This window comes from Lissotriton helveticus, chromosome 7, assembly GCF_964261635.1.
Source record: "Lissotriton helveticus chromosome 7, aLisHel1.1, whole genome shotgun sequence".
NCBI classification, from domain to species: Eukaryota; Metazoa; Chordata; class Amphibia; order Caudata; family Salamandridae; genus Lissotriton; species Lissotriton helveticus.
Genome location: NC_136068.1, coordinates 954,763,042 through 954,779,585, shown reverse-complemented (window position 1 = coordinate 954,779,585; position 16,544 = coordinate 954,763,042).

The window sequence follows — 16,544 nt, the reverse complement described above, 5'->3', positions numbered from 1 at the left end:
TAAGCCAGCTCCTGGAGGTGCCAGGGCGAGCGGAGGCAGCGGCCAAATCAGCAGCGGCCTTGCCAGCCACCGTACACACTGCCTCCCTTGTCAGAGCGAGCAGTCAAGCATACCGCCAAGGGACAGCTAACCAAAGCAAAGACCTTATTATGTGGAGGCACAAAACCCGAACCATTAAATCCCTCTTTCAGGAAGATGGGTTTGAAAGTACCTTTTGATTCAATTTTTTTTAGGAGGGGGGGGGAATTAGGGGCACCTTCCGAAGGTGCTGTGTTTTGCCATAAGAGAAGAAGTTGAGATTAAGTTGGTTTCTTGCATAATTTAGTCACGATCTGGTGTATGATGTCACACTACATCTTAAAACTCAGGCTGACATCAGAAAACAAATCAACATTCTATAATGTCATTTGTTGGTGATTTTATGGCACGACATGGAGTCCAACATTATGCAATAAATCCTTTATTGCCACCACTCAGCAGAATGTTAAAAGGTTCTTAGAATAGAGAATAAAGACCTTTGAACAACATTCCAAAAACAATAAAACCCTTAGGCAGCCTGTCCTCTTCCTTCTATTATTGCTGCTGCTCAAAGAGATAAGTACAATTTCATGTTCCCCTTACAGCTTGATAAGTTTAAGGTTGTATGTTGTTAAGGGTGTTTAGAGCATTAAGATTGATGTGTGCGACACCTTTTGAGTGTAATTTTTTGTTAGTGATGCAGAGCTATATAAAAAGAACTGTTTTTATAAACAGAATGGCCGCTTTAGTAATAAATAATTTTAGATAGTGCGTCTCATCACAATTTTGGTGATTACAGGTGCTGTAAATAAGAGGTGTTACTATTACAACATTTAAGGGTACCCAATTGATGACCTCAGAAGAGGTGAATATTGTGTTCACCTTGCTGGAAACTGAATTCGTACCTTGAGTAAGTATTCTAATTGTGAAGCTGTGCTGCCTTCAAGGATAAATACTTTAATATGAAGTCTAGGCATGAAAGCCTTCAGCCAAAGAAGAGAACTGTGAGGATGAATGACCAAATATTGGATTAAAATTTAGTATGATGTTAAAATTGAGTAAAGAATTATCATGACTATCAAAATGTTGTGGAACAGAATGTCTAAGGCAAGAATATCGTTTGTTGGTATATAATAATGTTTTAAAGACTATCATTGTACTTAATATTGTTTACTTTAGTATAAGTGTAATAAATATCTTTTTTATTAATTTAATGCATTTTAGTTAGTATATTAATTTTAACTGCTAATATTTTTTCTGCAATTGTCATTTCTTTAATATAGTTTGCAATTAAAACATTTTTTGGTTGTACTTAGTAATTTATAATTCAGTAGCAAGCTGTTGGGTGTAGGCGTTTGAGGGTTGGGAAGTTAATTAAAATATGGTTAATTTAATGTTAATGTTAATTATTTGGTAATAATTAAATATTTAATGATTATTCATTATATACATAGATTAAGAGATTAATTGGTTCTTATAATTAATTTATTCATTTTATTTTTTATTTTAATTTTAAAATTTTTGTTAACAACCGATATTTTAGTAGCCGGCTGTTATGTTTGTAGGCAAATAGGATGGGATGTTAAATACATTATAAATATTTGTATTTATATGCTAATATTTTATTGAAAATTAAATGTTTTAGTGTGTAAACTGTTGAATGATTTAATTCTTATTATATTTAATAAAGATTAATTTGTAATTTATATTAAAATATACTTTAAATGTTTATGTTATTATTATCAATTTAGAGTTTAATAGCCAGTTGTTGAGTTTGGGGGAAGTTATTAAAATAACATTTGTTTACAATAATTGTTGAATTGTTTATATTTCAATGCCAGATCCATACCTGAACATGCCCTAGACATCTGGGATCTAATTTCATCCAAGACCCCGGACCTAGTTTTCGTATCTGAAACCTGGCTAACCGAGACTAGCGCCCCAGACTTGGCAATCGCCCTCCCCCCTAACTACAAAATCATCTCTCAAGACAGGGCTGGTAAGAGAAGAAGAGGAGGAGGGGTTGCTGTAATATTTAGGGACCATCTAACATGCTTGGTTGAACCGATGACTGCCCACATTGAACATGAGATCCTGTCTTTCAAAGTACTTCTGGATGGTCTTATCATTCTAGCTGGTGCAGTGCTCTATAACCCCCCGGGACAACAAGCCAGCCTTGGTGCTAAACTTTTAAATCAACTCCTGCCACTGTGTTTGAAATACAAAAACTACATGATAGTCGGCGACTTTAATATCCACTACAAAAAAATGGATGCCCCGGGAACCTCCCAACTGAAATCCGACATGGAAATTCTTCAACTTAAGCAGTGGATTATGGGCCCCACGCACTCTGCAGGCCATACATTAGACTTATTATTCACCAACATCGAATCCACTAGTCTAAAAGAGGTCAACCCACTGTCCTGGTCGGACCACTTTCTTATATCCTTCTCACTCACTTTTCCCGGCAGACCGTCAAAAACCAAGACTGCCCCTCATATCTCCAAACGAGCTTGGAGGTTGATTAACGAATCCAACTTTGAACTTAACTTCCCAAAAGACAAGGTTAAATTTTCAGAGGATTCCCCTATTTGCAACGACGTCGCCCTACTCGACGAGGGTATACTGCAAACACTAAATATACTAGCTCTGTTGAGGAAAACCAGAACAAAAACTATAACAGAGAAATGGTATACCCCCGTCTAAAAAACCTAAAAAAGGAATGCCAAAAAAAAGAACACCTATGGAGGCAGTCCAAAGACAGTGAAGTGAGACAAAACTACGTCAATAAACGGAAGCAGTATATTCTCGCCATCAAACAGGCAAAAAAAGACTATTTTACACAGTGCATTCAAAATAACTGCAATTCAGCAAAAGAACTATTTAAAATAGTGAAGGAACTCAGCAAACCTTCTAGCACCTCACAATTAATCACCCCTTTGACCGAGGCTTGTGAACGCATCAGTACGTTCTTCTCGGAAAAAATCAGGAAAATATACTCCACCTTCACCCCGCAAAATGTCAGCTACCCAGACAACCCACCTAAAACTGGCTCCTCTTCAGAAGTGTCTATAGATCCATCAGACTTAGGAACGGGACCCTGTCTCACCAGATTTGAACCACTCTCTACAGAAGAGGTCCTAGCAATCTTGAACACAATCAAATCCGGATCCCCCTCAGATCCCTGTCCCCATTTTGTGTTCTCAAAAACTGCATCCACGCTCTGTCCCTTAATCACTCAACTTTTTAATAAATCACTAACCACAGCCACCTTCCCTGATGCCTGGAAGCATGCCTCTGTGACCCCTCTCTTGAAGAAAGCGGGAACTGATATCCTCAACGCTGAGAACTATAGGCCCATCTCTCAGCTTCCCTATCCCTCCAAAGCATTGGAGAAACTGGTCAATATACAGCTGACCAGGTACCTCGAAAGCAATTCCCTTCTGGACCCATCTCAGACCGGGTTCAGAGCCAACAATAGCACCGAAGCAACGTTGCTGGCAGTGTCGGACAGTGTCAGATCCTCCACCGATCAAGGGGGAGCGGTGGCACTGATACTGCTCGACCTGTCAGCGGCGTTTGATACGGTCTCCCACGACTGCCTATTAAACATACTGCGGAGCAAGGGAGTCCAACTCACAGCACTAAATTGGCTACACTCCTTCTTAACCAACCGTACCCAGGCAGTACACATGGGACAGTTCCACTCTAGACCTGACTCCATCCGCTGTGGGGTGCCACAGGGCGCCTCCCTAAGCTCACCCTTTTCAATGTCTATATTTCATCCCTGGCCGACATTGGAAGGAAGTGGGGCATTGGCGTCTGCTCTTATGCAGACGACACGCAGCTGGTGGTGGCGATGGACGAGGGACCCGAGGTAACCAAAACCAAACTACACAACTATCTGTCAGAAATGGCACAATGGATGCACAAGCATTTCTTGAAACTGAATGCAGGCAAATCGGAGATCCTCCTGTTTGGGGGAGCAAAACATGTGTGGGACGCCACATGGTGGCCACCCTCACTTGGAACGGCCCCTATCCCTAAACAACATGCCAGGAATCTGGGAATCATCATGGATGACGCACTTTCCATGAAGGACCACGTTCGATCTCTCTGTGGTAAGGGTTTTGCTATACTAAAACTTCTCGCCAAAATATTCCCCTGGATACCCCTGGACTGCAGACGGTCTGTCACTCAGGCCCTTTTGGTTAGTCGCCTGGACTATGGCAATGCACTATTCAATGGGATGAATGAGCAGTTATTCTCCCGTTTACAGATTGTGCAAAACTAGGCGGCCAAACTCATTTTCAATAAAGGCAAGCGAGACTCGGCATCAGAGTGCTTAAAAAAACTTCACTGGCTCCCGATGCGCCAGAGGGCTGCCTTCAAACTACTTAGCCATGCTCATAGGACCTTACATGGAACTGCCCCCCCGATACTCCATGGGAAGATCGAATTCTATGTACCCAACAGGAACCTATGATCATGCCAATTAGCCCTGGCGAAACCTAAACGCATCTACAAGGTCAGAACAGGCGAACGCTCCTTTTCCTACCTTGCAGCAAAAAGGTGGAATGAGCTCCCCTCGGACCTGAGACATACCACCAACTATCTCCAGTTCCGAGGGAAACTCAAAACGCATCTCTTCCCTAAACCGAAAATCTCTCAGCACACGCCCCAACAGCTTCCCTGGTTTTCAGCGCCGTGATATCCCATGGGATGAGTGTCGCGCTTTATAAAAACCGCAAATAAATAAATAAATAAATATTTTTTTAGTTAAGTAATTATGTATTACATAATTAACAATTCATATATTTGTATTTTCAGTTGCTTATTACTATTCTGATGATTTGTTTTAATGGATTTTTAAATTATTTTATTGTTGTATGTTTTTAATATTACTATTCAGACAAACATATCTTTTATTTTTCAATTTGATTTGTTAGATGTAAATAACATTTTCATTGAAATATTTCTCATTTTGTTTCTGTATGTTTATGGATTTGTTATTATTTTGCATTTTTTATATGAAATATCTATACGTGTATGGTTGTTAGGTAGTCCAATATTTTCTAGAAAAACATTATGAATTGGAATGGTACTTGTAATCCAACACTTTCCCTACTGTGGCATACATTGGAATGGGAACAGTAATTGTAACATGTCCAAAATACAACACTTTTCTTATTATTGCTTAGTCTAGAGTGGCATCAGTAAATCTAACCCCTCTGAGGTCCAACACTTCCCTACTGTGGCGTAGACCGGGGTGGAAATAATAAATACCCCTTCTGAAGTCCAACACTTTCCTTATTGTTTCTTAACATGGAGTCAGAATAGTAAATCTACCCTATCAGTAATACTACTCTTTCCCTAGTATTGCTTAGACTGGAGTAGAAATAGTTAATCTAACCCCTCTGAAGTCCAACACTTTCCCTACTGCTGCTTAGAATGGATTGGGAATAGTGAATTAAGCCTCTCTGAAATCCAAAACTTTCTCTACAGTTGCTTAGACTGAAGTGGCAATACTAAATTGTTCCCCTCTGAAATCCAACACCTTCCCACTGTTGCATAGTTTGGAGTGTGAATAGTAAATCTAACCCCTGCAAAATCTAGCACTTTCCCCAACGCTTCCTAGACTGGAGTGGGAGTAGTAAATCTAACTCCTTTTAGGATGTCTGGAAGAAATTTTAATTATGTTGGCAATGTGATATAATTCTGGTAATTACACATATTAACATTTACAAGAAATTACCAATATTATGACATTTTATCACATTGTGTATTTTCAGGGAGAACCTTTAACTAAGATGTTCTTTTTGTGTAATTTTTTAATGTGAGTGACATTTCAAGTGGACATTTTAGCCGAGTGGATTGTTCCAGTAACTTTCGAGTGTGAAACTACAAATCTAAACATGAGCAGCAGTAATCTGAACGTTAGCGACAGTTCCTTTAACATGGATGGTCGACAATTATTTCTGGTAGAAATTTTCCCAGAGAGGACCCTTCAGGTAACATGTCTAGACAAAACTACAAATCAAATTACGAGCTGTTGTTAGTGAATGTAAGTGATGGGAAATCAACTCAAATTTGCATTTTCACTCAAATAGATTATTTTTTTGTGCAGGTTGCATTTTCATAATTGTGTGTATTTTTGTATTAATTCCACATAAAACAATCATACATGAAAATTGTTCAAAGCTGTGCAAAAATTGGAGCTATTTCAGCAAATGCACCCATGTGGCCAAGGATAAACATGCCATTTGGGGGGCAGTGGCCATGTGTAACATCAGTCTGCCAGACTGCCCTATACATAAACTGTAATGAATCACCACTATTTGTTTTTGGCCTACATATATGCAATCTATGAGTTCATATGTAATGCCCAATTGGGCTGTATTTGCTGAAATAGCTTCCTTTTCTCCACAGTTTCAAACAGTTTTTATGCTTGTTTTGAGTAATGTTTTATAACTATTCCATTACTGACAAACACAGAGGAACATGTTCCAAGATGGTGCTCAAGCAAACTTTGTTCTTTGTTTGTTTCTATAACGTTAATGTTGATGCACCACACTAACCAAGCAAGTTATGTGAACAAGACCATTCTGATGAGGCAAAAATGCGATGTGTGAGCCTTTCTTAATAAAAAATACCTCTGCAGTGCTTTCGTATTGGGAAGATTAAGCAATATATATATATATGTATATATATATACATATATTACCTACTGGCGGTCGCCAGTAGGTATATATAGTTAGGATTTTTTCCCTATGGGATTTTTGAAAATTCTATGTCTAATAACTTTGGCGTTTGTGGACGGAATTGGCTGAAATTTTCTGGAAAATGGAACATTTTGTTTCTGAGCAGCCCCTGAAAATTTGGGGGGGTTTCGTCCAGGGGGGGCCGAGAAAAAAGGGGGGTCCCAAAACGTGTTTTTAACATTGAGTTTTCCATAGGGCGGTTGGCCTCACTTTTAGCCCGAACGGCTGAATGGATTTGCACGAAACTTGGCAAAATTGTAGGGACTGGTAGCCCGATGTGCCTTTTGTAGGTCTCAATATATGTGCTCCAGTGGATTTTGAGAAATTAACGTTTAAAAAAAGATATATATCTGTAACAGCGGACCGGGCAGCGCCCCGGTTCGCGGACCTTACGCGTACCGGAACTTCGCGTAGCGAAGCTGATTGGCTCTCCGGTGTCTGTCAACATTCTAAACAGTCCGGAGCGGCCGCATCTTGTCTCTCGGTAGGATTGAGAGACAAGAGGAGGCCAAAACAAAGGGGGAAATAACCATAAGGGGGCATACTAGATCCTCCCTGACCCCCTAGGTTTAATGTGGAGGTTTTAAAAGGGCCCCGCGGGGCAAAAAAAAAAAAAAAAAAATTTTGTTTTTTTGCGTGGGTAGCGCCCGGTCCGCGAACCGGGAAGCGTTCTGGGCAGCGTACTGCAATGAAAAATGAATGATAGACTTTTCAAATACTGTATGTTAATTGATTGTTGGTTTTGTTGATTATTTTTTATTTTTTTTTATTTTTTAAGCAATTATTTATTATTGTGATTGTGTTTCAAAATGTAATAACATTTCTAACATTTCACTGTCTGAAATGTCGTCATTTTCATTGAACATAGCTTGTAATCTATGAGGGTGTAAAATGTCCTTAATATTTTTCAAATGTTTGTTCTCTCTTTCACAGATTGAAAGTATAAAAACAAAAAGTGAGTAAGTTAACGACAATTATAAGGTAAATGTTTTGTACTCTTTTTGTTACATTTCTATCACATTCACCTACTATTAGTTCCACTGCTTCATTTCTTTAACCCTCAGTTTCCTGCCTTTGCTACTTTCCTCATTCCTTTCTCTATTACCTACTTACTCAACTCCTTCCACTCTTTTTCTCAGTCCCTCTCTTCTCATAGTTCCTCACTCTTGTTCACTCACTCCGTCTCTATTACTCTCACTGTCTCTGACTGATCACTCTTTCACTACTTGTTCATTATGCTTTCTCTGTGTAGTTGAAGCACACTAAGGGGCATATTATGAACACAGCCAATACAATTATTGCTCTTTTTATTGGCAGAAAACTGGTGCAAAAGTGGTTTTAGTGGCAGTTTTCTGCCGCAAAAGCAGCTTTAGCGACACATTTCTGCCAATAAAAGCTGCAAAACTTTTATTGCATATGTTGATGATATGGCTCTATGTTACTTACATTTCTTTGCTGTTTCAATTAATCTTTTTCTGTTATTTTTTGTTTTCTGTTTTCTATTTTTTCTCTCTGTTATTCTTCATGTTTTAATCTTATTTTGAACATTCACTCACATTCTCCAAGAAACTCTTCTTTGTTAATGTTATACTCTCTTTTTTTTTCTTTCACTTCATTATCTATTTTGTTTTTCACAATTATACCCTCTTCCGTCTTTTCTTCGGTAAATAGATCTATTAAACAGTATCTCTTCTTTAGTCCCTATAGCTGTCTTTCTTTTAACATCACTCTCTGTTTACTTTCCTTATACTTACTCTATTTTTTATTTTTTTTTGGTTAGCTCCCGGTCCGCGTACCGGGAAGCTAACCGGGAAGCGAACCAAAAGAAATAGAGCTTGCCAGAGTGCTAAACATTCTAGCAATTTTTTAATATTGGGGAGGTAGTTCTGAAAAGAACTTTTTTTTTTATATTTGTGTTGTTTTATATTTTTTTTTTCTTTTTTGAACATTATTTGTTTTTTTTGTATTTTTTGAACACTTATTTGTTTTTTTTGTTTTTTTTCAAAGGGAAAGAACAGAAAGAGGCATTGAAAAAGGCTCAACAGGAGCAAAAAAAAAAATTTAAACTTGCTGCGTTTGGAGCATCGGTGTTTCTCGAAAGCCAAATTAATTAATTTCAGACTCATGTTTGCGCATGAAATTAAAGTGCCACAATATAAGCATGTCAGCTTCATATGGACAAAATTTTTTTGAATATTTGGCACTGTTTCGTTGGCCTCTCCAAATGTGAGAGAGATATCAGTAGATGTTCTTGTCACCGAAGTTGGGGGGTTCTGTTGTAGTTCACGCATCTCTGCACGACTATAGTTGTTTGGATGCCACCTCTGCATATGTCGGTGCATCATGTGATTTCCAAAACTGTATTTTTTATTAGTGCCCCGGGATAACTTTTCTTGGCAGATAAGGCACGTAGCATAGCGTGCATTGACTTTTTTCTCTCCTGGTGGAATGGAAAAAAATTGCCAGATAAAGCTAACTTTGCGATGAGATACCCGGGGTAACTCTTTGACAAATCGTGGTCCCTCTTCTTCCTCTCCGTCTTGTTCTTCCTCTTCCTCCTCTGTGTCTCCAATAAACTGTGCAGGTGGTCCTCTCTTCCTATGAGGAGATGGTGGTGGTGGTGGTGGGGGTGCAGAAGCTGAAGCTACTATTGAAGCCATTTTTTAATCAGAGCAAATGATCAGGTCTTCCTTTCTCAAAGTTGAAAGTCAGAGTGAGAAAAAAGGTGGGGGCTTTCATCATTTGGATAAAAAAATAGTTCTAAACCAATGAAAAGTGTTATTTTTAGGTCACCTGACCTAGCCTTACATCATTATGAAACCAAAAGTGAAATGAACCAATGAAAAGTTTTATTAACAAGTCACATGACCTCTCACGCTCATGTTACGCGCTGCGGAACGCGCCCCGGTTAGCTTCCGGGTCGCTGCGCTTCGCGCCTCGGTCCGCGCCCCGGGGCACTTCCGGGTGCGCTAACGCGGTACGTCACAAGACGCATGACGCGGCAACGCGATACGTCGCGCTTTCGCGACGTGCCGCGGATCGCTTCCGGGGAGCTGCGTTTCGCGCCTCGGTCCGCGCCCCGGGGCACTTCCGGGTGCGCTAACGCGGTACGTCACAAGACGCATTACGCGGCAACGCGATACCGTCACTATGTTGATTTCTTACCGGTTCGCGGACCGGGTCGCGGCATCAATTTGAGCTAACGGAAAGCTTTCCGGTTCGCGGACCGGGAGCGAAACAAAAAAAAATATTTTAAAAAAATTATTAATAAACATATAAAATATATTTTTGGATTTAAAGAAGAATACATTTTACAGCTATAGATATTAGCTTTTAAAAAACCAATGAAATTCACTGAAAAAACCATAGGTTATAGACCATATATAGTTAGGAATTAGCATTTACAAAACCTTGAAAATTCACTGAAAAAACCATAGGTTATAGACCATATATAGTTAGGAATTAGCATTTAGAAAACCTTATTTTACTCACACAAAACCATTGAAATTCCATATATAGTTAGTTGCACTAACTATATATCGCGCACCCGCAATCCACTGCTGATGATGTCACATATTACATCATTCATGACATGGTCAGTGACATCACTGATGACATCACTGATGACATCTCAAATGACATCACTGATGACATCATCTAGTGTCTGTGTGTTTTTGTAAAGTTTAAATACGTTTTACATATTGAAGAATGACTGGATGTATGGAAGACTGAGTGTGTGTGTGGCTGGCTGGGAGGTGTGTGACTCTGTGCATATCAATGTGTACTTGTATCAGTGATTGTATAAGAGAGTAAGTATGTGTTAGTATGTGTGTGAAAAGTATGGTGTTCTGTGTTTAACTATAGATGAGGAAATCGAAGTGTGATTGATTCTTCACAGGACTGACTAGGTGTATGAGTGCATATGATAGTGTTCTAATAATAACTGACTGTATGTATGAGTAATTGTATGGGTGAATGAGTGAATGTGTGTGTAGACGTACGAATCAGTGAGTGCGTATGTAGTAACTGGTATTGGTGTGTCATGATGTCATCAGTGATGTCATTTGAGATGTCATCAGTGATGTCATTTCAGATGTCATTAGTGATGTCATCAGTGATGTCACTGAAGTATGGTGTTCTGTGTTTAACTGTATAGATGAAGAAATGGAAGTGTGATTGATTCTATATATGGTCTATAACCTATGGTTTTTTCAGTGAATATATATATATTGCAGTACTCCATCCACCAATAATCCAATGCCACACAACGGATCAGGATAGACAAGCGGACCCACATTTTCATTTGTGCTTATTTATTTTCAAGTTTCTGCCCTGCATCCCATGCCGCCATGACGCGTTTCGGTCCGACCTGGACCTTGATCACATGACGCGTTACTCACGGATAGGCGCCAAATTTAAAGTGCACGATACCGAATTTACAACAGCTGTGTATTGACAACGATAAAGCTGGAAAAAAGACTATGGAGTACAATTGCTGCATAAAATGCTACATGTTTGACGAAAATGCGGCAACCCAAATTTGTATACATATAAAATCCTAATGTTAATAGTCCATTAGTATATAAGAACCAAATGCATATAATTTACATATGCTTTGAAAAGTTTTTTCCTTTGAATAACACATTGATTATTTAAAAGGTTCTGGCTATACAATACAAAATTCATATTGGCCACACAACCTACGTACTCCATATGTAGTCCGTACATTATTGGTAAAAAATCAAGCCCAAGTGGGCAAGCACTTCAAATAGGCGACCTGCACCCAATGATTTAGTGGTCGATTGCATCAACTGCTTAAGTGCCAATGGCACAAATAGCGCGATGCAAAATTATAAAGATAAAAAATATAATCTAAACAGTGAACCCCATTTCGAATCTATAAAGATCCAAAGCCAAACAATACCGGTGTATTGAAGAAAAAGTTCTTTGATATGTGAAATGTGATGTTAAAAACAAGTACAGGATTTCATTTTAAAAGAGGCGCTTCATATTAATTCATTATAAGATATGGCATGGAAATAGGAATTAATTGATGAGTCAATTAAGTTGGTGAGTGCTGCAAATATATGTAAACACATATAGATAACTAGATGTCATAGGTTACTTCAGGATCTCAATCGAAACACAATATATACACAGGAAATCGATTCATATGCATGTGTATAAATCCTCCGTGGCGTTTAAACCCATTGGGGACTTAGTGTTGAGTTCCAGGATGTATTTGGTCTCTAACAAACGTAAAGCACTTTCTCTGTCCCCACCCTTTCGTGTCGGCAGTATACAGTCAATGGCATAATAACAAAGAAGAGTGTTATCACTGCCATGTTTGGTTTCAAAGTGCCGGGCAACTGGGTACGATTGGTCTTTATTAGTAATTGCCCGGAGGGGTTGTAAAATCCTCATATGCACAGGTAATTCGGGTGCTCCCGCCCTTGATCACATGACAACTCCACTGTTTTTCTCAACGCTTTTTAAAGTGCAAGTGCATGTGGACATAGAATAGACATGGACAAAATATTATATCTCGTTACCATAATAGTAAAAGAGTAAATGTGCATATACAATATTTACATCCTTGATCACTATAACTTAGGATTAAAAATCACTGCATGAATGCGTACAAATCCAGAGTTATACAAAAAAAGAAAAGAGAAGAGAATCAAAGCATAAATGCTTTTCAATTATACTAGCAGTGACCATCATATTCACATCACCAATCATGTCCTATGCCCTGTCCAAATATTTTGTGCAAACCAATAATATTACAAACAAAAACTATGTAAACAAAATGTGCCAAACCTAGACCATAAACCCTAAAAAATTAAATTTATAATGCAATACTCATCTCAATTATTCGACTAATGTCTGCTGCAATACATAACTCCTGACACTTCATTGGAGTATATCCCTTATTTATATTGCTGCAGGTAAATCATGTGTATTTCCCCAAACCAAAACCTTAACAACCTCATTCTTTTGTAAAGTGCAAAATTGCAAAGGACAATAAATAAATACTATATATATATATATATATATATATATATATATATATATATATATATATATATATATATATATATATATATATATATATATATATATATATATATATACATATGGAGGATCACTGACCATGATTTAGGCCCTCTGACCATTATAAATGGAAGTATAAAATATACTTTCTAAAAAATCATGTCTAAAACCTCATCATAAATACCATATATAAATAATTAAATATATAAATAGTCCTAAAATTTGCCTCTCTAAAAGAATTATAGTTATTTAATATCTCACTTAAATAGTCAGCTATACAAAAAGGAGGTAGGTAGAAAATATATATATATATGTTCACTGAAAAAAACATAGGTTTCAGACATGTTATAATTAGTTGGACATTTCACTCGTACAAAACCATAGAAATTCCCCTGTTATAGTTAGTTGAGCTAACTATAACTTGCGCACCCGCAATGCACTGCTGATGACATCACATATTACATCATTCATGACCTGGTCAGTGACATCACTGATGACATCTCAAATGACATCCAACTAACAATTTATTTTTGTTTAACAGAGGTCCTAGGTTTTATGAGTAATATTTAGAAAAATAATTTACACAGGCTCATGATGAAGGCTGTGTTTATCTTCTTCAATGTCCAGCCGGACCGAGAAGCATTTATTTTGAAAGCAATTTTTTGTATAGGCAGAATAAAGCGAAACAGGTCGCACATTGGTAACTGGGCACAAGCCTGTACCTAGTCAGAAGAAAACAATACAAGGGGAAAGAAAAAGGAGTTTACAGGCAAACAAGGAGAACAGGGTGGCTTATAATACAATACAAACAATTTTTAAGTAAGCACAAACCCACAGTAACTGCCGTGAAAACAGGCAGTACTGCAAAACAGTCGACGAACGTTTCGATCCCTATCTCCTAAGGTATAGTGGGATCATCTTCAGGACTATAATTGACTTTGCCTGATTAGTCGAGTGAGCCACAAACGAGGCAATGTTGGCCGGGAGTGGCTGGAGACACTTCGAATGGGCAATAGGCTTCCGATATAGCTGATGCCGTGTCCGCTTCGTGGTCGAGCGGCGTCAGGAAATGTGCGGATATAACCCCGGTTAGGTCGGTTCAGTTCAGACCTGGTGTTACCAGGCCATCGAGCCTCCAGACGGGAACCCATTGCGGCCCCACTACGAACTAATCACGGTTCGCACGGATAAGGCCCACGCTATTGAGCGCCATGCGGAAATTACAAACCGCTTATTACGGTTGAAACTTTCATTGAAGTTCCCCGTCGAGCCAACGCTAGATGCTAGGCTCCAAGGGTCTGAACTGAACCGACCTAACCGACCTCCAGCCACTCCCGGCCAACATTGCCTCGTTTGTGGCTCACTCGACTAATCAGGCAAAGTCAATTATAGTCCTGAAGATGATCCCACTATACCTTAGGAGATAGGGATCGAAACGTTCGTCGACTGTTTTGCAGTACTGCCTGTTTTATGATTCAGATTTTTCACGGCAGTTACTGTGGGTTTGTGCTTACTTAAAAATTGTTTGTATTGTATTATAAGCCACCCTGTTCTCCTTGTTTGCCTGTAAACTCCTTTTTCTTTCCCCTTGTATTGTTTTCTTCTGACTAGGTACAGGCTTGTGCCCAGTTACCAATGTGCGACCTGTTTCGCTTTATTCTGCCTATACAAAAAATTGCTTTCAAAATAAATGCTTCTCGGTCCGGCTGGACATTGAAGAAGATAAACACAGCCTTCATCATGAGCCTGTGTAAATTATTTTTCTAAATATTACTCATAAAACCTAGGACCTCTGTTAAACAAAAATAACTAGTTCCACCCGTGGTCCTTGGCCAATTTTACGGGTTCCCTTGTATACTGATACCTATCCAACTAACAATAACATGTCTGAAACCTATGGTTTTTTCAGTGAATTTCTAGGGTTTTTAAATGCTAATTTCTAACTATAACATGCCTCAAACCTATGTTTTTTTCAGTGAATTTCAAAGGTTTTTTTAAATGCTAATTTCTAACTATAACGTGCCTGGAACCTATGTTTGTTTCAATTAATTTCAAAGGTTTTTCAAATTCTAATTTCTGTTTATAACGTGCCTGAAAAATAAATCAGTGAATTTCAATGTTTTTTTATGTTATGTTATCTTCTAATTATAACGTTCATTTAACCTATAGTTTTTCCCAACACCCAAGAAGGACACAACACCCACCACCACCCCCAGGACCCTCTCCCTCTACCACCGAGGCAGCGCAGAAGAAAACAGCGAACATCCTGAAAACAATATGGCCCCTCAGCCACACAATAGCTGAATATTGGGACAGGTGTGAACAAACTATATGTGAAGGAAGCAATTCACCCATGAATTACATTGCACACACTGCAAAGTGTAGCTATGATGTGCTGGACACATCTTAGTATGCACTACATACACCTCTCCATGTGCGCAAATACTACTGATGCTTGTAGTGTTGTGGACAGTGCACCCAACCATGTTACATCAAACATTAGGGAAGATCTTAGTCATGTAGCTGTGTAGTCCCCCCCTGTAAACATAAGCATAACCGGAGTGGGCTGGTCAGACATATGCCACTTCAGCGTAGGAGTGTGAATAAATAGGCCGGATCTCTGGGCGTGGTTCACTTGTGGGAAACCAAAGTGTCTGCCAGGGTGGTGGCCCTCACCCTGCCACGAAGCCGCCGCCGGGACTGCCAGCCTCCTCTGCCAATCGCTGGCTTCCGTCACACTGGCCCCCAGCAGCACAGCACCACGGACTTATGTCTGTACAAACTACTGCCTTCGATATACACTCCAGACAGCAAGGCTCTTAATTCAGATCGAGTTGCGATTGCAGAAGACACAGTCCAGTAGGCAAAAGACATTGCTTAAGTCAACACGGCGTGCCTGTGTGCTCTTCCTGACCGCTGCCTCCAGCCTACACTGCGTGAGTAGGGCTCACAATACAGATCGACTCTCAATTGCAAATGACGCAGTCCAGAAAGCAACAGACATTGCTCAAGTCAACGCCGCATGCCTGTGGGCCCTTCCTCACCGCTGCCTCCTGCCTACACTGCGGTGAGTAGGGCTCACAATACAGATCGAGTTTTGATTGCAAATTACCCAGTCCAGTAAGCAACAGACATTGCTCAAGTCAACAACACGTAGCTGTGGGCACTTCCTCACCGCTGCCTCCGGTCTACACTCCGGTGAGTAGGCCTCACAATTCAGATCGAGTCAAGACTGCAGATGACGCAGTCCAGGAGGCAACAGACATTGTTACCAGTACTGCCTGCCCGAATGACCCATCATCGACACAGTATATCCCACATGTGCAACTGTGTCCTGAGTCCTGAATGGCAGTGACCCCAAGTCCGTGGCAGCAACCATAGCAGCAGACTCCCTTCGATCAGTGAGGCATATTTCCATATGCAAGGCAGGCGACACATGGTGCCACTAACCCTATACAACACAAGGCGCGACACATAGTGCCACTAACTCTGTTCAACACAAGCCGTGACACGTGGTACCACTAACCCTCTTCAACAGAAATCAGCCAGAATTCAATAGACAAAAGACATTGGTGCGAGTGCGGGCCCCCTGAACCACGCATCATCGCAGGGTATGTACACACTGAGCGCTAAAGGTAATACTAACTCAGTGCACCATAAGTCATCGCAAGGAAGACTGAACAATTTTATGTCAGCAGTGAGGCATACTAT